The following is a 23,779-nucleotide window of genomic DNA, read 5'->3' as shown; positions in this document are numbered from 1 at the left end:
CATTATGACCTGGAATGTTAATAGGTTGGGCAGCAAGATTAATCTTGCAATATCTTAAGCAACAACTTCCAGATCTTATCTTACTCCAGGAAACACACCTAGTCAGAAACAACTGCAAGGCCCTCAATAGATGGGGATACACGCTTCTAGTTCACGCGGGTTGCACATCAGGATCTAGAGGAACAGGTATACTTATTCGTAAGGGCCTCGCCCTGACACCTACTAAGACGTGGAATGACCCATTGGGTAGATTTGCGGTGCTCGAAGGGGTGTGGGAGGGCAGGCTGCTTAATGTAGTCTCAGTTTATCTCCCGGCCGCATTGGGTAAGGCTGCACTACAGGACCTTGATAAAATGTTGGTAGATCTCCCCCAGGGTACTCTTGTGATGGGCGGTGACTTCAATATGGTGATGGATGAGGCAATAGACAGATGCCCCCACAGACAGCCCCCCACACAAACCACATAAATGGCCGAGTTCACCCAAGCACTGGGTCTCACCGACATTTGGTGTACGCTACACCCTAGTGCAAGCTACTTTACACACTACTCCAATGCGCATAAAAGCATGTCTCACATGGACCATCTCTTTACCTCAGCTGCGAACATCAGCCTGGTTCAAAACCGTCGCGGCCTCCCGAGAGGCATATCTGATCACTCGCCCTTAGTAACTGACTTTACCTATTACCGCCAGAGAGAACGTGGCCCCATAATTATAAATCCGTGGCACCTTACAATACCAGATATTAAGGATGACCTCCTCGAACATACAGAACATTATTTTAGAGAAAATGTTGGCTCTGTCGACTCAGCCAATACCATCTGGGAAGCCTATAAGGCAGTGATCAAAGGGCGCACACTGACACAAAAAGTAGGATACATTAGAAACCAGAACGTACAACTGACTCATTTAGAAGGTGAACTACTACAGCTCGAGACTGCACAGACTTCCTCCCCCTCTGACCACACGGCCCTTGCACTCTGCAATAAGCAGCTTGAATACAGAACTCTTGCCCGGGAAAAAGCCCAAGCTAGACTTCTCTATACACGCCATAGGGTGTATGAATTGGGCGAGCGAGCCGGTAAGATGCTGGCTCGAGCGTCGGGATCAGACGGCCAGAGGGGTCCCGGAGCTCCTGCTTGATGATGGGCGGCTAGTTACAGATCCACAGGAGGTGGCAGATTAATTTGCTGACCATCTTGAGCTAATATATTCTTCAAAAACGGTTGCCTCCGCCGGCGACTCCTGTCAATTACTGGATGAAATGACCCTCCCCGTAATCTCAGATAGAGACAGAGAGGCCTTAGATGCTGATATAACCTCAGAAGAAATCAGTAAGGCGATATTTGCTATTAAATACGGGAAAGCTATGGGGCCCAATGAAATTCCAATTGAATTTCTCAAGGGCATGGACCCCAAAATAGCTTCACATTTAAAAAACATGTATGATGAAAGCTTGGAGCGAGGTGCTCTCCCCTTGGACCAAAGACTGGCGTCGATTGTCGTTATTCACAAACCCGGTAAGCCAGCGACAACTTGTAGTTCATACAGGCCCATTTCTTTAATTAGTTCGGAGGCCAAGGTCCTGGCCAAATTCCTCGCTTCACGCTTGCTGACGGTTCTCCCCTCCTTGGTCCGTGAGGACCAGTCCGGATTTCTACCAAGCCGCAACACGGCCCTCAATATTCGCCGAGTCCATAACGTCCTGGGCAGGCAACCATACTTGCAAGAAGATGCAGTAATACTATCACTGGATGCTGCAATGGCGTTTGACTCGATTGAGTGGCCCTACCTATTCAAGGTCCTGACCAGGTTCGCATTCGGTCCTCGATTCCGACAATGGATCATGCTATTGTATACCGCTCTACTGGCCCAGGTCCGAGTCAACAACTGCACCTTGTGGGTGTTTGCACTGCAGAGGGGGACACGACAGTGATGTCACCCCTCTTGTTCGCATGGACTCTGGAGCCGCTTGCACACTGGATTCGTAAAGATGCTTCCAACCGTGGCCTGCGATAGAGTGAGGATGTAGAGGATAAAATATCATTGTACGCGGATGATATCTTATTTTATATGGCATCTCCACGGGCTTCACTTAATAGCCTATTCCATGTCATCACTAACTTTGGTAAATATGCAGGATATACTATCAAGTGGTCAAAGTCGGTACTATATGTTCTTCATGGCTCCCCGCCTCGGCTGCCACGCGGATATGACGTCGCTGTGGTCACCGACGTTTTTAAATATTTGGGGATTTATATTACCACCGACCCCAAAACATTCTATGATCGTAATCTTCTTGGCCCCCTTCCAAAGCTGCAGGATGATGTGCAACATTGGAGGTCGCTGCCCTTATCCCTTCTGGGAAGAGCAGCCTTATTTAAAATGCTTGCATTACCTCGATTTTTGTATGCCCTCCAGAACTGCCCTTTCCCCATAGCTGACTCATATTTTGCTGCCATAGAGGGAGAGATCCGAACTCTATTATGGGATGGCAGGGCACCTCGAATTGCCCTCCGCAAGCTGACGAAGGGGTGGTATGATGGGGGCATCGCTCTCCCTGACCTTCGCCTATACTATTGGGCCTCACAACTGGTGGTCACAAGCAACTGGATTCACGGCTCCCCATCGAATCCAGCCTTTCATCTGGAGAGGTATTAGATGGGAAGGCTATCTAGGTGCCCTGTATAGTAAGGCTCGGAGGGGCCGATATCTCGGACCCATGTCATGGACGGTGGCCATCTGGCACCAAGCCACCAAAAGTCTAGGCTGGGCAGATGAGCTCACGAAATCTACACTGCTCTGGTCCACGTAGAAACTGGGGCTACTCTGCCATCATGCGGGCTTTGATAAATGGGACATGATCGGTATCACAACTATTGGCGATTTGGTACATCGAGGGAAACTCTTCACATTTAAATAACTGCAAACTAAACACGATCTTGCTTCAAGCTAGGTTTTTTGGTATTTGCAAATTCAACATGTTCTTCAGACTACTATCCCAGACTTGTCCTCTATACCAGATTCCTCTCCTCTGGAAGACTGCCTCCTCTCCGAACCGCTTTTTAAAAAGGCGGTATCTAGCACTTATAGCAAGCTTTGTAACAATTTACCCGACCCCTTCCAGACTCTCCGGGACCACTGGCAGGCAGACATAGGGCCTATATCTGATGACGACTGGCAGACGGCCTGAATGTCCCCCAGGGAAACGGCGATAAATCACCGTTTCTGTCTCATTCAATTAAAAATCCTCCACCACTCTTACCTTTCAGGTACACTTCTTGCTATACTGGGCCGTAGGTCAGACACACTGTGCCTTAGAGGATGTGGTCAGGTTGGTACGTTCTATCATGTTCTCGCGACATGCCCCATGATACTCCCCCTCTGGGACAAGGCCGCCAATAAAATGAAAGACACGCTAGGGAAACAGATTGACCCGAACCAGGGTTAGGGATCCTCAACATTTGGGAGGCCAAAGATTTATCTGAAATAGAACAACAATGGGTGGCACTGGGGTACCTATTAGTAAAGAGAGCTATCGCAATAACCTGGGGATCCGCCTCACGGCCCCTAACGATTGGCTGGGTGGCGGAATTAGATCGCTGCATGATAGCAGAGAAGGAAGTTTATAAAATGTGGGGCTGCCCTAAGAAATGGGATCGAAAATGGAAACACTGGAATTCCTATAGGGGCGAGATTTGCACATCACCGCAGACGATATGGTGATGCACCGAAGAGTTGAATTATGACGCCCTTGCTGAATGTGTTAAGTGATACCTAGCTGTTACAACATTGTGTTTTCGAACTGATATGTCTCTGATCTGCACTGATGACTCTGTGATTTGATTCAATAAAAGGTTTATATATAAAACAAATATCCTGGACTCTTGCTTTGTCCCAAGTTCCCAGGTGATTTCACCTTTATTTTTTTTAGCCCCCCCTGCAGTATATTGGAGCCTCCAAATGAGGGGGGATTTGCTTTTTGTGCGGATTATTTGATATGCCCTCGCCCCTTCCCTTGGCTTCCTGGGGCATGTATTGTTTCCTACTTGTTCAATAAACAGATATTAAACAACAACAAAAAAGCTCCAATCGGGTCAATATACCCTGCCCTGGTCCAGTAGCTTATGAGCAGAACCGGGGAATGACTGCAGCTACGAAAGCGCCCACTGAAGAATGGAGGATGGGTGCTCAGGGAGACTTCTGATGTGAGAGCAGTCTCGTCCAGGATTGGAGGAGTCAGGGAAAGGTTGTAGTTCTCCTTGGCAGTTACTGCAGAAGTAGCGACACAGTTCTCGCAAATCCAAGCAGAGAGAAAGATTAACCTGCAGCGATCAGAGACCCTGCAGGGAAGAAGCAGTCAGGAAGGCCCAGCTGCAAAGCCAGTCGATGTAGCCGACATGAACGAGATTGGTCTTTTCAAGCAGCAAAGGTTGTGACTGAGAACTGGGCTATGGAGGTAACAGAAGGTTCAATGGGGGGGTGAGACCCCGTGACTGCATAGTGGAGGGGCCCTCCTGACATTGGAGCTTTGGGCTGTTGAACTAGAAAACAAGACAGCAGAGCTCACTGGTGTTGTGCACTAAAACTGCGGCGGTTCTAAGCCTACATGCTGTAAATGAGATCCTGCGACACGTGCACAACCTACACTGGAGTGCTTTCATTTCAGCACTACCATAAGGGAGTAGGGCCTCCTGGAATAACCACAGGTCTGTGCCTGGCTGAGTGCTTACTCTTGGTCAGATGTGGAGTCTGGCGAATCTGGGAGCTTTGAACAGTGACAGAGACTGGCATTCTGGGATCATAGCTGGACTGCTACACAGATAGCGAGAGTACGAATGTGAAAATGAGCACTCGAGGTGACCACAAGGGTGCCTCGGGGAGCAGAGGTGTTTGAACATGCACCACTGTGGTGCCCAGGGTTTATGCAAATGGCAAAGGCTGCTGGTGAAGCCATCCAAGAGCATTAAAGCTGACCAGTATACAGCAGTATAGGGTACAGTTGGGGCAGAGCAAGGAAAGGCATCCCACCCCCAGGCAGTGGTGGAGATAGGACTGTCACCTGCAGATATTATGGCAGCCACTCAGAACTTCAAGTCAGCATTGAAAACAAAGACGGACTGGGTCACCATTGAGGATAAGCTGCTGTGGGGAGACATACAGAAGATGGCAGGGAGAAAGCATGTCAGAGGACAGAGTAGATCAATTACTGTGAGAAACTGACATCTTTCCTGCATGGTATGCCCACACTTTTTGCTGGATTGCTGATGTACTTTGACTGAGTGTGCCCTGGTTTCCTGCCAATCAGGTGCCCAGGGCCTGTGTTCCTTCCCTAAAACTGCATTGAAGCCTAAACCCAATTGGCATCTCTGGCCATATGTCAGTCCCTGGTAAATGGTACACTAGGTACCCAGGGCCCTATAACCAGATAAGGCCCCTAAGGGCTGCAGCACTTATTGTGCCACCCTTAGAGACCCTGTGCCCTGACACACACACACTGCCCTTGCAGGCAGTGTCTTGGTGCCGAACAAAACAGTCGACATAGCACTTGTGTGCCATGCCCACAAACACACTGCCCTGGCATACCTAAGTCACCCCTCTAGCTGGGTGCCCTATGCCAGTGGTGTGGGTACAGGTGCATGAGCCCTGTACCCCTACAGTACCCAGTTCCATTCCTGGGCACTTTAAGTGCAGTGCAGTGCTGCCATCAAGAGTATATGGTGCTGGGAAATCGTCATCACGAACTCCACAGCACCAGGACGGCTACACTGAAGACTGAGAAGTTTGGTATCAAACTTCTCAGCACATTAAACCCACACTGATGCCAGTGTGGGATTTAATGTGTGATGCACGACAGAGGCCAACTTAGAGTTGCCCCCTGAAACTAACCAACAACCCGTGTCCTGACTGAGAGGCTGCAAAGGCTGCCACCCAGCAGACCTGTTGCTGGACCCCTGGGTAGAGAGCCATCCGCTCTCGTAGGTCTGCAACAATGCACATCCTGGGCGAGGTGCTAGGTCTCCTCCCCCAGGATGGGCAGGGGAAGCTTCAAAGGCATGCCGCCTTTGTGAGCTTCTCCAGGCCACTTGCTGTACTCAGCAACTGGCCCCCACCGGTTCTGACCCCCACTCTGGCAGGAAGATCGGCGGGAAAACCCAAGTGAGGAAAGGCGGTATGCCAGCCTCTGCCAACCCCACCCCTCAGGTGGGGGGGCGAGGATGGGGAGCCCTACCCAATCCGGACTAGACTCCTGCCCCCCCTCCCACTGGAGAGTGGCAGGATAGTGGGTGTACCCACCCCAGGGAAGGGACCCATTGGTCCCTGACCTTCAACTACCTGCAACGCCCCTAAATTTAGTAATTGGGGGCACCCTGAACCTTCCTTCCTCAGATCCCGAATCCAAAACAAGAAGAACAAGAAGAAAGAAGACCTGCCGTGCAGCTGCTAACAAGAGGACGACACCAACTGACTTGGCCCCAGCCCTACAGGCCTGTCGACCCTCGAACCTGCTCCTGCTAAATCCCGGCGTTTCCAGTGGTCAGCAACCTCGAAAACCCCGAAGGACCGGACTGCCTTGCACATCTAAAAGACTGGGACTCCCACAAGCAGTGCTTCTGCTCAAAACAAGCAACAACCCCTGGTGCCAGCCAGGAACCGCAAATCCAGCAATCTGCACCCGTCGAGCCTGGCCTGTGCCTGAGTGAACAAAGACCACGAGGATGTCCCCCCGGCAACTGTGACCAAGAATCCAGCACCCAAGGACCCTCCTCAACGCTCCGGACGACGCCTGCAGCCTCAATACCAGGGACCCCTCCAACCGCGACCAGCAGAGGGTAAGATTTCCCGACGCCAAAAGACACCCCTGCACCCGGTGCCCAGCTCCTGGGTGCCTACCTAACCTACAGCTTCCCAACTTACCTCTCGAAGTGGTGGTCGCACCTGAAGAATCTCCGTCCCTGAGCTTGCAGCCTTTGATAATCTTGCAGCTTCTCCATTGAAATATATTGGAGCGCCCGACGGCTCAAAAGCACCCTGCACCCAGCTGCTCAATGCCATTGGAAGTGCAGCTTCTGTCCTATTCTACTTCCCCACTTGCCCTGTGTAAGTGACCAGGAGCCCAGCTCCCACAGCCGTGTGGCCTGCCTGCTAGCATCCACCAACCAAAGACCCCCTGCCGGCCATAGGCTAACATTGGGCCTAACTCTCTCTGCACCCGGCTGCCCCTGTGTCGCTGAGGGTGTAACAACTGTACCTACCTGACCCTGGGAGACCCCTGAGTCTATGTCCCGATCCTTAACTCTGCCAGTCGAGTACTTACCTGAAATTCTTCTGTTGAGTTTTGAAACTTTAAAATATTCACTAAAAATCGCCCGATCAACGAAAACGAAAGTACTCACCTGTTATCAGGAGAGATCTCAGTGCTGGATCTTTGTGCCCAGCACTGACCCTACAAAGCAATTACAACTGTGATTTTCCGATAACCAAACTTTCCTCCATAGGATAACATAGAAGAATTTCTGGCAAAAACCAGGCTAAGTGTCGATTTTTGAAACATACAAATATTCCTTAAACATCGCCTGTGTAACAAAAACTATTTCTTTCAACTGTTTACAGGAGATGCAAGAGGGCTGAATCCAGGATCCAGCCCTAAGTAAGAAAAACCTATGTAAAGTAATTGATATTGCGTTTACTTTAAAATCCATACTGAGCTCAATGTTATAATTGTGTTTAACTTGTGTTGCCTATTGCAACAACTCTAACTATTGCATTTAAAAGTCTATTGCTTATTGAAAGTATTTAACTAAAGCATCTCATTCTGAGAAAGTATTTTGATACCTACTTTTTGTTCTAAAATAAAACAACTATATATTTTTATATACAAAACATTTGGCCTAGAGTTCAGTTCTTGAGTGTGTGAGGCCATTTGCTGACTGAGTGTGTACAACAAATGCTTTACACTGTCCTCTGATACTGCCTTACTGCTCGACCAAGCTACCACTTTAGAGAGTAAGGTTATATCTAACTTTAGCCTCTGCCAAACCTCTGGGGACTGTGGACTCTGGGCACACTGAACCTTACTTTGGTGCCGTATATACACAGAGCCACTTTCTTACAATTACAGACTAAGGTAACACAACTAAGAGAGAGTTAAATCCCTGGTGATGCAAGATAATAAACTGGAGGATCATGAATCCTGAGGGAAGACCTTGCAGAAATATGTTAAAGATTCTGGAATTCCCAGAGATGGTGCAAGGGATGTCGACTCCTTGATGACTGGATCCTGAAAATATTGAAGTCAGAGGGCATGCACTCAGTCTATACAACCGAAGAACACATAGGACACTGGAGCAGCTACTGGGACTGCCTTCAAGAGTCCGTGTTACATGGTTATTCAAGTTTAGGGACAGAGACATTATCTTGCAGCATGTGTGGTGGGCAGTCGCTCCCTAATACGTCAACAGAACCCTCAGAATTGTTCCCAACTCCTCTAAAAAGGACAAGATGTCTAGTTAGCATCTGAACCAATGCAAGAAGCAGAGAGCGCTCAGCCTAAAGTACATATTGTTGTAACCATTAGGGTCATCCCAGGGGAAAAGTCTCACTTCTTTACACATCCGACAGAAGTTTGGGAAACGCTCAAAATAGGGACAGGATTACTGCCCATGTGAGCAGGTCTACGACCCACTGGAATCTGAACACCTCGAAGAGTAAATGTTCTGACATGGTTCACAATGCCTGATAAGTAGTTGACAGAGGCCAATAAATGAAATGGTAGTGCAGCAGGATGGCACGCTTGCGACTGAGGAGCCTCCAACATCACAGCAGCATACAGAGGGAGTAATGGCCCTGGAACAGACTGATGGTTGTTTAACAAAGACTGTTAAAGAACGTCTTGGAGAAGAGAAAAGCTGAAGACCTACCCATATCAAGAAATACATATTAAAAGATAATTTGGAAGGACACAATAGTTATTTTGACAACATTGATAGATATCACCATCATAAGCACTTATTGAACTTCTTTTGACAACCTTCTCTCTGCATCATGTTCATGGTTCTGGCTGGTATGGAACATAAGCCTCCTTATCGATAGAGATCAGCTTGGAATTCTATGTATTTTATCTTAAAAAAGAGATGGTCCTGACTCGACATTGAGTTTGTCTGCCCATTACTGTGTCATGCTGAATATGAATTTCTAACTCACTCCCACCTTCTGGAGTAAGCACAAACTTCACTGTTCCTGGAGAGTGAAATACCTAAAGGGTTTAAGTTGGTTATCCAACTGGAGTATACCAGTCTGACAACACTGGTAAACAGTAACGTTGTAGATTCTTTCCAGTAACTTCGAAAAGTTCCAGGACCCACAGAGCATCATGCGGCTTGACAACATTAAACAAAGTACGTAATGTTGCCTACAACTACTGTGAGGTTGTCTGATTATTAGCACTGTGAATACGTTGTTACTTCGCTTGTTGCTGTAAGAGACAGTCCACCAGTGGTAGAAACTCCCTGACTTTTAAGAGGCAAAATTTCAGACTTTGTTAATTTTACCTCTTCTGTGACACTGGAGGTTCAGCAGCAGATTGCTGCAGCTGAGGGTTCAATTCCTACATAGGAATTACAGGAAAGGTTTAAGAAGAGGGACTAACAGCACCACTGTACACTGATAATTTAGAACACTTCTGACTTCAGAAACCAGGTAAGGAGATATGTCATTAAGAGCCAAGATGTCCTCAGACCAGGTCAAGATGAACCAAACTGCTCCAAAGTGGTGACGGCACTGAGCCCTGGCTGTATGTTATTCAAGCGGCACAGAGATCCACCGAAGGAGGGAAAGACGAGACTTCACAGTGAAGAGAAGCCTGCAAGGCGCTGCTCCTAGATGAAGACCACAACAGGCATTGCTTTCACCACTAGGAGTAGCATATTGGACAGCCAGGGATGCACTGAAAAGCACCAAGGCTGCGGATGATGGGGCACTGGAAGGTTAATCCAAGACATGACAGCATCAGCAGAGCTGTACACTATATTGTGGCGCTCAAGGAGAGGGTCCCAATCGTTAGCCTCCTTATGCGTCGCTGGAAGCCCCTCAGTGATAGTGGATGAAATGTGAAAGGCCTTACATGGAAGTTCCTTGGAGAGGCGGTCAATGCATCTCAATGAGTGTATACAACAATAGGCAGCACTGGTGCATAATGAAGAGGAACGAAGAGAGACATGTCCCTGAGCAGTCAGTAACACTATCTCTTCCTCAAGTAGTCAGTCAAACACAAGTGCTTTGCAGATAGTGAGACAGAGAAGAAGCAGTAAGATGCCAGGCTCTGCAGCCAGTTTACAAGGAAGGGGAGACAAGAAGCTGTTCTACACACAAGGCAAAACAAAAAGGACAATAAGAAAAAGGGAATGAAATAGAGTTATTTAAAACATCCAGTTCCCAAAAACCGTTCATGGATATCCCAACATTTCTCTGCTCGTTGACCAGGTGCGTTTGGACCTGTTAGTGCTTTCTGCGAAACTGGATTAAAGTCCTCTGCTAGTATCGCCTGCCCTTTTTGAAGCCAGAAAAGTACCTTAGAGAGGAATCTATTCTGTCCCTCGTTCAGTGAGCAGAGGACTGTTATTAAAATGACCCCTTATGACACTTGACTGTAGAGAAGCGTAGAGCTTTGGGTACCCCACAGGTTGCTGCTCCTGGAGATATGAGCTCAAGAGACGCTCAACTTATCTGCCACTTGCAGCTGATCTATTGCAGACCTTCAATGTGGAGGGAATGAACACCCTTGAGCTTCATTCTAACTGTTAAGTTCCAGCAAGCCATTGATGGTTGTGATCTTGGGGTATGGCCCAACCCTTGAGCTTCATTCTAACTGTTGAGTTCCAGCAAGCCATTGATGGTTGTGATCTTGGGGTATGGCCCAAGGTTTTTTTTTAACCCTTCTTCTGCTGTGCCTAGATGTGGTGACTTTCTGCTAGCAAACGTCAGCCCTTGTCAGGCTCTTTTACCACTGTCCATCTGAATCTGATCTTTTCTCAATTCAGTGCATCAGTAAGGGATTTTAACTTCCATCGCTTTTCAAGGGTCAATAGCAAAAGGTCCTGCAGGAGAATGGGTATGTCGCTTTCCAACTGAAATGCAGAAGAATTGATACGAACCGACTCTACTTCCTTCATTTGCAAAATTTGAGTAAACAGGACATGGACATAGGTGATAAAGTGTTTTTTCTGCTTTTTCCCTTCACTTTTAAGATCTCAGCGTGCTCCGGTCTACAGATCCACATTTCAAATGAAAGATGCTCACTTGTGTCTCCAAAGACCAAATCCTATCAGCCTGGTCTGTTCTATTTCGCAACAGCTCCTACAGATCAGTCTCAAGTTCTATAACTTTATTATCATGTTGGTCACTGTCTTTTTGGATGGACGAAATGGAGTCTTCGAAGGTTTTTGTTTATGATTTGTGGTTTATGTTTGTTGGGTTTATTCTTCTTTCAGCTCCTGGATCCATGTTTCCAAGTCGTTTTTTGTAAAGGAGGGTTCATCCTTTTTAGAAGCCATGTTTGGAGTATCTCTGGGATCCTCTCATCTTTTCTCTCCCGCCTTGTGTTGGGTGATATCCCATGAGTAGTCTACTCTTTTACCCTGTATTTTATTACGTTTCTGAGGCATTCAGAATATAGGGTGTGAGGCCCATGCCCAGAAAATTGTGCTTGAACACCAGGCCTAGCTCTCGTAATTTTGGATGACATGGGCCTCAGCAGTTTTGACATCTTCCTCGTGCAATCATGGAGGAATCCCTATAAGCGATTCGTACTTGATTCAATCTGGTGGCGCTTGTTCATTTTGATGCAACTGCCAAGTAGGGCCTGTACTGGGAGCACACTGACCTGTGTGAGCACCATTCCCTGTATGAGTCACAATTCGATGACTTTAGTTGGAGGCCGTGGGTTTAAGGGTTTATTTAAGCAGCGGAGGCCCCAAAGGAGTACAGTCATAGTTGCAGGGCTCGAAAAATCTAAAAAAGGATACCAGACCTGCAGGTCTAGAATCTTGAATAATCTACTCGACCTAACTGTAATGTACTTGCAATGTACTTGACCTGTGAACAGGTCTCAAATTGTGTGATCCTAGGCAAATATTTTGTTGCTGCCTCTTTTTTTATTATGACATAAGACAGCACCTTCAAATATGCAAGTTCACTATCTCTGCTGTACAAAAAAAACTCTTTATTTATTAAACTACAATTTTGCTCCATGTATAATAAGAATAGAGCCCACATATAGGGTGCACATGATCACTGGCTAGCCGCGTAGTTCACTAATAGCATTGTCATCTGGGCAGGAGCAGTAATAATTCCTTGTTCATGTTGAAAATCTCACTTTTCATAAATATATTACCAAAGCATGATGTATGTGGTAGTGCACTGTCATTTACAGATAGCATACTTTCCCTTGAAATGGCCACAAAACGTTCCAACTAACATGTAGCTTTACTGATAATAGCGCATAAACAAGGTTTCGAAATTGAGTTTCAGCAAACATATTGAAAATTTGCACATCACCAAGTAAAGTGTTCAAATTTGTTTTGATTCTATAAAATATTTTTTCCCCCACAGAATCACAAAAATGTGTCTTCATAACTAGTGAAATATATTTGAACAGTTCAAATCAATATACTTTATTCGATTTTGAAAATAAAATCATAAAAGTCGAGCGAAATGTGATACATTACGAAATAGCGACATCTACACAATTTACAGTTTGACTTGCTTTAAAATGCATAGAGCAGAGCGGGGATGGGGCGACCTCCAGCTCTATTGACATCCAGGGGAAGTTCCGTCAAGAATGATTCAAGTAGATTAATATATATTTTTTTTTAATGTTGCTAATACACAACCCTGGCAGATGCCACGCTTTAATTTAAAGTACGGTGTGAATTCACCATTAGGCCATATCTAACAGATGCCGAAAGGTCCTTGGGTAGCTCACGCAAAAAGTGAACTAGTGTGGGTTCTTTACCCATCTGAGCTATCCTGGATTACGCCTCTCTGAGCCTTAGTGGACTTAAAGATCAGCAAATAAAGATTCAGGCGCTGCTCAATAGTGCCCGCCCCAAACCCATACTGCAGGTCAGACAGAACGCTGTGCTCCTCGGCCCAACTTGAAAGCCGCTCCAACAGGGCCCAACCTATAATTAGAAACTCCGAATCAATAAGAGATACGCGGGCCTGTAGCAAGCTCGATCTGATCTATTTCCCTTTTTAAAAATTGTAACTATGATCGACTGACACCATGTTGGTGGGAAGGAGCCTCTAGCAGCTACATTTAAATGCAGGGTTATTAAAAGGGTCCACAGGTCGACAGAAGATTTATGAGGCTCAAAGGGCACTCCATCCGCCTCAGGAGCCTTATTGGAGGAAAGGCAGGAGATCGCCGAGATTACTTCGGCCAGTTGAAATACAATTATGTGATCCTCGTTACTGCCACCTGAGAAGGTCTTCCTCTTGATTATAAAGGGCCTTAAAATGCTTGACGCAAGCTTGTGGTGTAATGGTGAACGCCTGATTAGAAAGTTGGTCTCTATTAAACAAGAGAAGATTTGCCTCTCGTCAAAAGGCGGCACTATTACGCAGAGTGTTGGAGGCGAGTAGATTATCCCAGGCCTCCTCTCTTAGCTGGGTCTTACGCTCCTTGCAAATCATGCGGTAGGCCACCATGGCTCTCTTGACCTTATTCTGACACGGAGGTATTTCATGCAAAGATTTCAACAAGTCATTATGTGCTTCCAAGCACTTTTTTTCGAACCACCTAACTGGATGAAGTTTACAAAGAGCAGATTTAATAAATCTACAAATATTTGAAAAAGACACAATAATACTTTGAGCCAAGGCTTCATCACGAAGACAAATGGAAAAATCAGTTGAGCAGGAAGAGACCAAAGTGGAAGTAAAATTCAATGGGACAATTGATGCCCACCCCACCCTCTGACTCTGGTCAGTGGGTAATGCTGGCTCCTTACAAAACAAGCATTGCCAAAGCCAATAGGTCTCGCCTTTTGGCTTTGCAATGCTTTTTGCTGAATCTGTTCAGCATTTAAACAGTGGTGTGCCGCGCAGGGAGGGGGTACCTCACGGGCTGCCGCAAGTGAAGGGGAGAGGGTGAGAGCAGCAGACTCGGCGCATCCTCTGAGCAGTGCGCGGCACCTCCTCTGAGCAGTGCGTGGCACCTGTGGACCACCCACTTTCGACAGGCCCTCCGAGGCCTGTGATCGACAACACAGCGAGGAGACCCACAGAAAATGTACAACCACAAGTACGGCGGGAGGGGGGCGGGAAGAAAAATAACATGGACAATGAAAGGAACAAGGGAATGCGGACAATGGGAGGGTGGGCAGAATGGTGAACACTGACAAAAGGAGGGGGGTGGGAACAAAGGGAATGCAGACAACGGGAGGCGAGCGGGAGAATATTGAACCTGGAAAACGGGAGCAAACATGCCATTTGTCAAATGTGCGTAGTAGGCGTTATTCAAGCCTTACCAGAGAAGTGCATTTCTTAATGTTTTTAGTAAATAGTATCCGCAGCCGGTGGACTAGGAATAACTACAGAGATCACGTGGTACAGCCTCTAGTAATGCCCCTCTTTCCCCTGCTAGCCTCTGGCGATCAAAGTCCTTTTAACTAATGGATATGATATGTTGTCAAGAATTACTTGATGATAGGGGCTGTGCTGAGCAACTCTGCATGTGCTTTAAAATCTACATTTTGAGAGCAGATTTTCCCAAGCATTCCCTTTTCAGCTATAGTCTCTGTCCAGACGTCAAATGACTTTGCTGAGTGACTGGTCGAGCTCTCCATTTAGGGGTGGGGGTCTGGTTAACAGGCACCTGTAACCTACAGTGTTTAGAGTTCAGCAAGGGAGGGGGTTAGTGAAAAGAATCCCTGATTTTACCACCTGTAATTACGTCATCCAGCCTTCCATTCAGGGAAGAGGTGGAGGGGAGTCATTTGTTGACAATGGGCGCTTCACGCAATCTGTCATTGACTTAATTTATGGTCAGTTCGAGGCAGTTGCTGAAGGGTTGTCACCTCGGGAGTTAAAAAGATATCTCTGGACCAAGGAGCCACTCGCTGTGCAGGTTTGTAGTATTGGTCTTCTGGGGCGTGAAGTGCCAACCACGATTCATCCGGAGCAAGACCCATTGTGCCCAGCTTGCTACAAGCTGACGAAGTGACGTATAACATACGGGCCGCCAGAATAAAGAGTATTTCTCCGGCACGTACAATCCCGCGTAGTTTACCAGCACGTGTTTAAGCCTATTTAAAGACCCATTCACTCGACGATCTTGTTTGTGAAAATGATCCCCTGCCTGCGAGTGAAATCGTGCGTGCCATGCCGCTTGCCAGGGGCTTTATTTTCAGATACATCTGCGCTCCCGTGTGAACAACAAATCGCATCAGGAGATGCCGATGACTATGCTACAGACATCCGTGTCCTTCACATTGCCTCAAGCAACGTGATGCTAGCGTGTTTGGCTCTTTGATGGTCCTGGATTTTTTACTTTGCGTCTGGCTCCTGTCCTCTGAGTATCAACAGTTTCCTTGCTAACAAGGAGCTCATGATTTTATAATGGGCTACTTTGGGTTTAGAATTTGTGGGTAATTGCTGGGGGGTGGGGTTAGGTAAAGGTTCAGTAGTTGAAATAAATTCCCCCTCGCCTTGGGCGTCTCTGGATAAAATAATGGGTTGATGATTCGAGGCAAGCTCAACTTCAGCACACAAAGTTTCACCCAAACGTATTCCAACAGCCTGGCTGAGAAAGGACAGTATCAATTTACTGGTTCTGGGTCTTTTATCAGTCCCATTGGTGGATTCCGCTTTCTTCTTCCCTATAGTATTATTAGCTCACTGACACCAAAGTTTTAATGGCCAGGAGGCCTAATGTAAAGCAATAACGTTTTAAATATAAATTCTAAAAAGGACTAACAAAACGTCTAAATTTTGGCACTTATCGTCTTCAAGCAAAGTCACTTTGGAAATATTAGGGGGGTTGCCCAGCCCACTCCATGCGCCGACGGGCCTGTCCTTGGCCCGGGCGCGGACCGCACACCTGCCACACTGCGGGAGCCCAACTGGTAATTTATGCGCCTCCGGGCCTCGAGGTGATGCAGTAGATGACAGGGCAGTCTGGGGGCTGTAATCCTCACTACCCGGCAAATGTTTGTGTGTCCTCGCCAAGGGGGCCACGCCGGAAATGTATGCACCTCATGGAACCAAGGAGACATGGTAGGTTCCAGGGCAGTCTGGGGGCCGTAGTCCTCACTCCCCACCAAGCGCTCATGTGTCCCCATTCAGTTCACGTATTAGCTATTTCAGCATTGTGTTAGGAAAAAAGCCTGACATCTTATAGCCTTTCATTTCATATGCTTTGCACAGTTCACTTTACTAAATCATCTAATTTCAGTAACGGGAAGAAAAATAAATGTAGGAAGACAAAATTACTTTTGACCTCTATCTCTGAAAGCGGAGCAAATGTGACAAGATAACAAGATTTAAAGGCATCTTCATTCACTTTGTGAGCAGTCAGAACACCTGTTGTCAACTCAACAAAACGGGTAAATATAGCTTGACCTGATTAACTCTTACTCGACAGTGTGATCGAGACCTGTACTTGAGCCTCTTTAACATAGTCAGAGTCATGGGAATTATGCGGCAGAGGAAGACCAACGTACGCAGCAGGGTTGAGTAAATTATGCAGAATAACGCGTCCCATTTTGCAACAGTATTACTTCATTATTGTCTCATTTTAACACTTGTTAACACTGTCTGGGCATTGGTTGCACCTCATTAGTACCAGTATACCACCCACATACAGCAATAAGCAACAAAAAGGTGACCAGTCAACCACTGCATAGCGCCTTCCACTTCGCGGCAACACATGTTGCTGCATTATCAGTAACTTTTGAACCGTTTGAACTAGAAACAATTTTTTTTTTAATTCTGCAGATTATGTGGCAGATGCGGCAAATATACAAATATGCGAAAATAGCTGCGGCCGCACAATTGCATAATTTCAGTGGCCAGACTATAGTCTAGCTGTAACTATACAGCAGGAGGAGGTGAGCTCCTCGTAGCCGGGAATCATGAGCGGTCTCGCAGCAAAGGCCAAAGGGGAGCCCTTACCTCTAGCGGCTGCTTAGGACCGCCCTCTTGCCTACAAGACTGCAGGAATGACAACACAACAATGAGGCTTCGGTTGTTGTAAGCTGTAGTGCCATAGGCGACAACCAGGTGTCCTCAGTCCCGTCACCACCCAGTTGATACTCCCTCTCCTCTAGTGGATCCACATCCAGGCATCTTCACTCCAAATGGGTGGTAGCCGAGCCCTGCAGCTCCCAACCCCTATGACAGCTTGCAAATCACACTCCATCTATGCAGCCATTTTAACAAACCAGACCCATAAACTGATAACCAGATTGCCATCTTCATTCTTCGCATTTTCAGCAAGAACTGCCCACACTTTCACTGATCGATTATACAGTATCTAAACACACCCAGGGCTCAAAAATCAAACAAATGTCACTAGACCGGCAGGTCTAGTAACTTAAAAAAATCTACTCGACCCAACTGTAATGTACTTGACCTCTGTCTCTGAAAGCCAAGCAAATGTGACAAGATAACAAGATTTGAAGGCATTTTAATGCTCATTAACTTTGTGAGCAATAAAGATGCCTTTAAATATTGCTATCTTGTCACATTTGCTCTTCTTTCAGAGACAGAGGTAAAAAGTCAGTTTGTCTTCATACTCGCCAGAAAGGGCGAATAGGACCTAAAAAATAGCGTGTCCTAATTAAATCTGGATTGCAGATGCGAGTGGATTTTTCGAGCCCTGACACCTCTTCCAACGGGTCTCCTGTGCCAGATCTCAATCCTTCAAAAGTAGAAGTTCTTAAAATGTAGGCTTCAATAAAACTATTGAGCTGGATTTAAAAATGGCAAAGATGATAAAAGCCATTGAATGGGAACCACTAAATACTGAATGTCTCTGCATCTGCGACAGGATCATGTCAACTGCAGGCGATTTGTTGGGTCAGTAGCCACACTCAAAACATTTCCTACTTATGAGTGATATTAGAAAAACAACACAGTCAAAGAGGCAATACACAACCCTTCCATATTCTGTAAATCTGAAAGTTTAACATTATCACTGACCCACCACAATAAAAGTACTGTAAAGTTATGTTAAGTATTTGTAAATTGTTCACTCCCACCATTTGTATGGTCATGGTGTGCTGCTAGAATCTGGTGCCATATGAGTCAATAGTCAAAGGAATCTGGTGACAAAGTGTTTGGTTCCGCTTCCTATTGTTTAAATGGTGGCAGGCAAGCTTGGAGCAGAATGATGAACTATGTAGAGATGCATTACATTGGGTAGTGGCTGCTAGATGGGGTTATAGATCTGTATGGAGCATATTGTTCTACTGTCCATAGACGCCTACGCTGAAAGTCCTTGCCATCTGTTTAGCTCTGCTGGGGTGTACGGATGCCAACGGCTTGACTTCAGGTGGTTGGTAATTTTGTGACATCTTTCCCTATTATGTCACATTAATGCCACAATGCAAAGACAGATGTAGATATATGTAAACGTATGTACAGGTGAGGGGCCAAAGTCTACACAAATATATAGCTTGGAGCCTTGTTGTTCTCATGACTGTGCCGGGAGTTGTCTCTAAAGCGGGGGGACCGTGGGCAGTTGAATTAGTGTTGTGAGCAGTTGGACCCGATAACAGTTGTTTACACCTAACATAATACCGCTCAGGCCAGGTCAAATGTTTGCTCATAATCAGAGAGCAGATGTGGATGGATTCAGGGCTTCTAGTTCAGATTTCGACAATTAGGCAAGAAAATAAAATGTTACCTACCCACTCCAAAGAGCGCAACACCAAGATCTAAGTTACAGCAAGTTCCACTTCATTCTTGGGCAGCAGGGGTCTGATCACATTCTGCAAGGGAGCCGTACGTTCCCAGTCCTTCGCCTGAACACAACATGGAATCTTGCTGAAAGTGCCAACTCCCAAGGAGCAGATCTGCTGTCCTGTCACGGTGTCTGGACATGCGAAGAGAAAGCAAATGTATAAAAACATGATCTAAGGAGCTCAGAAACAAAGCAAATATGCCAAAGGAAGGCGTATAGTATGCTCTGTGCAAATGGCATCTTTCCGAAGGTATTTAAGAAGGCAACATGCATCTGTGTAAAGTCTCAACCATCTGGGCAAAGCATTAGCCTCAGAAAGAAACAAAAAGGGCAAGAGTTACATTTAATCCTCTACTCATTCTTCCTCCTCAGTACAAAGCTCTCTCCACTCATCATTACTTGTTTCTCCACTGACTCCCCTAGACTTAGCAGCTTATCTTGCTCCACTCCTCACAGGCTTTACCGCCAGGGTCCATCCACGAAAACAAGGATTTACTTCTGGCTCCCCCAGCACTTCCACACAAGCACACTCCATTGTTCCACCACAGAGACCTCAGTTCCTTCCACTTCTCCCATACTTCACCCCTCTGCTCTCTCCGCCTTTTCCAAAATGTACTGCATTCTTCTCTGCAATGCTTCAGCGCCAGCCTCATAACTTCCCTCCAATCCCACAAGGTTTTTGCCCTCATCTCCAAATAGTCCTCCCACACAGTTTCCTCCTCTTATACATTTGCTCCTCCAGTACTCCCAAACTTAACCCATCAGCTCTCTCTAGCACCGCAACAGTACAAGCATAATTTACCAGAACGCCTACAAGACTTTTCCCATTAACTACTTTTACTACTAAACCACAGCACCCTTAGCTCAGATCACACACCACATACTTGACCCACCTGCTGCCCCACTTAACTTCCTAGCTCCTGACACTCCTCACACAGCGTTTAACAGCACTCTGTCGGCCTATTGTAAACTATCATGACTGTACAGCACTCTGTTGCTCTTCACCGAAGGTTCTGCTATAGAATACTAATGCAGGCATATAAACAGGCAAGTCACTGAAAGGTTTCTGAACTTAGACAGGTTAGGTAGGTTAATATCCATACTATAAGGGGTTCAAAGGATGAATGGCAAGAAACTTTAGATGGGAAGGGAAGATGGCTGTGATGTTATGATATTATAGGCGGAAGGGAAGAGAACTTGCACACGTTACAAATGTATCAAATAAAGTCAGTGCCCCCACCCTGCAACAAGAGGGTGAGATGATAATAACAAGCATTGGCATAGCCAATAGGTCTCGCTTTTGGGACCTTCTAAGTATTTAGTTATGCAGCACAAGATTCTTGGTGCAACAACAACTGTTGCATGGCTAAACACTTAAAAGGTCCCAAAGGTGAGACCTATTGGCTATGCCAACACTTGTTTTATTAGCTCATGCAATGAAACACCGCATGTTGCAGGGCTTCTCCGAGCAGTTTGGAAACTGACTAAGTCTGCATATGATTTCAAAACTGATGAGTTAAGGTACATGTCACTCCACTGCCAGACAACACTTTGAACGAAGTTAGCGGTGTAGGTATCCCTGGAACTCTGGCACGCTCCTGGCATTGCCGCTGAGCTCTCTCGTGCGGTCCCGCAGAGTCCCGCACTTGTAGATCCTTGGATCGGCTCTGGCTCGGCTCTCCCAGTAAATCTGTTCACTCCACCAGCTCTATAGAGAAGTACAGGGGGGGCTGGGGGAGAGGGGGGCAGGCGGTGTGCGTGAGAGTTGACAGGGTAATATAAGGGGAAAGTGTGTGAAAGACAAAGTTAGGCTGGAGGCAAAGGACTTCACAGAAACAAGGCAGTGATATCGAGGAGGGCAGGGAAAAGTAGACAGAATGAGAGCAGCAAGTCAGAGGACAGGAAAAGTCACTACAGAAGAGGAATGAGGGCTCGAGTCTGCACAGGGTAGGAAAGAGAGAACTCGCAAAGAACAGTACAGCATGAGTGAGAGTAAAGAGGGACAACAGGAAAAGTTGGACAAATGGATTCCCAAAGGCAAACCAGTGAGGCGGGGAGGTGCAGTGGGGGAGAAAATTGAGGTAGGGTGAGTAAACGAAATGGTGGAAGATAAGCGTGACTGGGATGGCAAAGTTCATAGAGGCTGCCGTAGGGTGGTGGTTGTAGAGAGGGGGATAAGGGATTAAAACGGGGACGCCACAAAAGTGAAATATGGGACACGGGCGTTAAAAACGTAACTTGAGAAAACAGGAGATCCCAGAGACAAGCAAGGGAACGTAGGGTGGAAAGAACAAGAAGAAAGCGAGGCGGAGCAAATTTTAACAAAAACGTTTACTATATGAAAGTATCCTATTTCTCTTTTTTGATGGGGAATTGAACTCAAAAAAATAAAGCAGGCCGATAAAATAGCTTTAAAACATTAGATCCAGAGGCGACGAGTACTCTACAATGTTGCACTTTAACCACTGTTAAATAAGCAGTAAACTGGAGTAAAACTGCAGTGTTGCGCACCGGCAAGCTAATGTGAAACCGAAGGTGAGAGGTCACACATCGAAGAATAGACAGGTGCGGCCTTCCTGACTGTGGAAGCTGATAACGTTCTCTCTGTGGGGAGCGCACACAACAGTGTTACACGCGTTCCTGTGAGAACCACAAGCATTTGGAAAACAGGAAGCTCTCTCATCACCGCTTGGGGCGAAGCACCCAAAGCAAAGCGCAAATAAGACTGACCTCATTAATGTTGATGACAATGGAATCACAAGAGCATTCAACAGATCATTAATATTTTTAGAAAAAGTTATATATAAAATATTATTAGTATAATAAGCACTCAGAACTAAAAAAAACAAGCCTTGAGGCTTGAAGTCCGTGAGCGATGCGAGCAGCAAAATTGAAAGTGATCACGCGCGAGGCTTGAAGTCCGCGAGCGATGCGAGCGGCAAAAGTGAAAGTGATTGTGCGCGCACCATGACGAGAGAACAAAGCCAGATGGCGCCTCCGCTCGTGCCTGTGCGCGTATCCGCACGTTCAATGTCACCTAAAAAGCTGTGGTCGGACTTTTAAAAGCCCACTCACTAAATGTCTCGCCAGCACAACGCATGCGCTGGCTCAGGCGAGACCTAAAACTATCACTATACAAAAGACACACCGTGGTACTCCAAACATAGAAATGTGGTTAAAAATGTATTTAATGCACAGAAGCAGGGATGATATTGTAGTCCATCTCAGAACTGGAGCCAAAGAATAAATTCATGCTACGTTTTGCCAAGGAAACAGGGTAAACTATGATGACTGTGGGCTCCAAGACCCACATCTCTAAACATTGTACTGAAACAAATGTATTATATGTGATGAAAAACACTTTCCTGTCTGTATACACTGATTAGAAATTCCCAAGACAGCAGTTGAGAGAGGGGCTCCACCACTGACGGCATTTAACTGTAGCCGTTTCCTGCATTTGCAATCCGCATTTCTACCATCTGCATGACCCCACAGCGGGTCGAATTCGAGATGTCGTTTTAAGTTCTGGGATTTGAGGTGTTCAGTGTCAATATGGTCAGCTGACCTCTAATTTGGCCGTGGTTCGTACAAGAGTACATCATCTTGGCTGTATCTGGCAAGGTCCAGGCTTTTGTTTAGAAACAAATTATATTGGGTAGTGGCCAGCTAGCTGAAGTTATCGATCGCCGCTGGGAATTATTTATGTGTATGGATGTGTCCTGAGGACTTAAGAACTTTTTTGCCGTGGTGTTCGGCTGTGCACTTCTCAGCTTTGTTGGCTGTTCAGTTTGAAAACATCTTTGCTGCTCTTGTGGTTTTAATGCAGAGATACGAGTGTGTGGTTGTGGTGCCTTTAAATCTTCTATATGACTAAAGTGCGGACTGGTGAGAGAAAATGGATGTGATGCTTAACTAGAAGACTTGGAGCTGTGTTTTGTGCATGAATGCACCTGGGGGTGTGCCCAATCTGCACGACTGCTGTAGGGTGATGCAAGACTAAAATTGGAAGTAGGTCTGCCCGTGGGCCAAAATCACTTATCCAACTATGTGGCTTGGAGCCGGGGACTGCGCATTCATCATGGCAGTAGTTGCGATTCTGCCTGAAAACGCGCGCCATAGATGCTCCACGGAAATGCACATATTAATTTTAAAGAAATGGATTGATGCAAGCATATTTTTTCCTTCGCAAGATCACAGTGCTCTACGGAGAGGCAAGTTGTGGTTTCTTACAGCTCATAAGGAGCCCTCGTGAGAAATATCCAAGTGACTTATGAGTCACGAGATCACATGAACAATATTGGAAAGAGGAAGGACTTCAGCCGCTACAACCACAGTTTGTACCAATTTGTAACTTTACCTCTTACTTATGGGGAAAGATAGTTTCCCTCAACTTTTTATCTGTTAGAAAACAAACACATAATTCACAAGAGAGTTAATGGCATTTCCGTCAGGAGATTTGGAGATTTTGATTATAAACTAAAAAACTGAAAAAATATAGTTATTGGTGAATTAAATGGGGAAGTTACAGACTGCATCCAGCACAGATCGGTTGGCAGAGATTGCATACATCTTAACTGGAAAAACACAGCACTCCTTTAATCTCCAAAAGAGAAAATGCCTACCCAAAGTACAGCATACACGATATACTATTCACGTAATTATAACTACAGTTCCTACATGGAGGTTCTACATGTGGTGCAAACTGTTTGACATGACTACCATGCAACGCTTGCAGCTCATTGACGGTTTCTTTTCATTTCATACGGCACACATTTTGCATACTAAAAAATAATGCTGGTGCATCAAAGTTTAA

At 46.1% G+C, this 23,779-nt stretch overlaps 1 protein-coding gene across 3 annotated transcripts in view; it reads right to left on the bottom strand.

Moving 5' to 3' along the window:
- Positions 1 to 23,779, bottom strand: part of LOC146829739 (rho-related GTP-binding protein RhoG-like) — a 64,820-nt gene that overhangs the window by 32,748 nt on the left and 8,293 nt on the right. For 2 of the 3 annotated variants that reach the window (XR_014962289.1, XR_014962290.1), the window contains exon 2: positions 18,914 to 19,098. The gene's annotated coding sequence lies outside the window, so the exon portion shown is untranslated. Of the gene's footprint in view, positions 1 to 18,913; positions 19,099 to 23,779 lie in introns of those variants that run through there. The other variant, XM_085608460.1, reaches the window with a different exon arrangement.

Source organism: Triturus cristatus, chromosome 5_2, assembly GCF_964204655.1.
Source record: "Triturus cristatus chromosome 5_2, aTriCri1.1, whole genome shotgun sequence".
NCBI lineage: Eukaryota > Metazoa > Chordata > Amphibia > Caudata > Salamandridae > Triturus > Triturus cristatus.
Note: the sequence above shows the minus strand (reverse complement) of the source record. Positions and strands in the feature narration are given on the sequence as shown.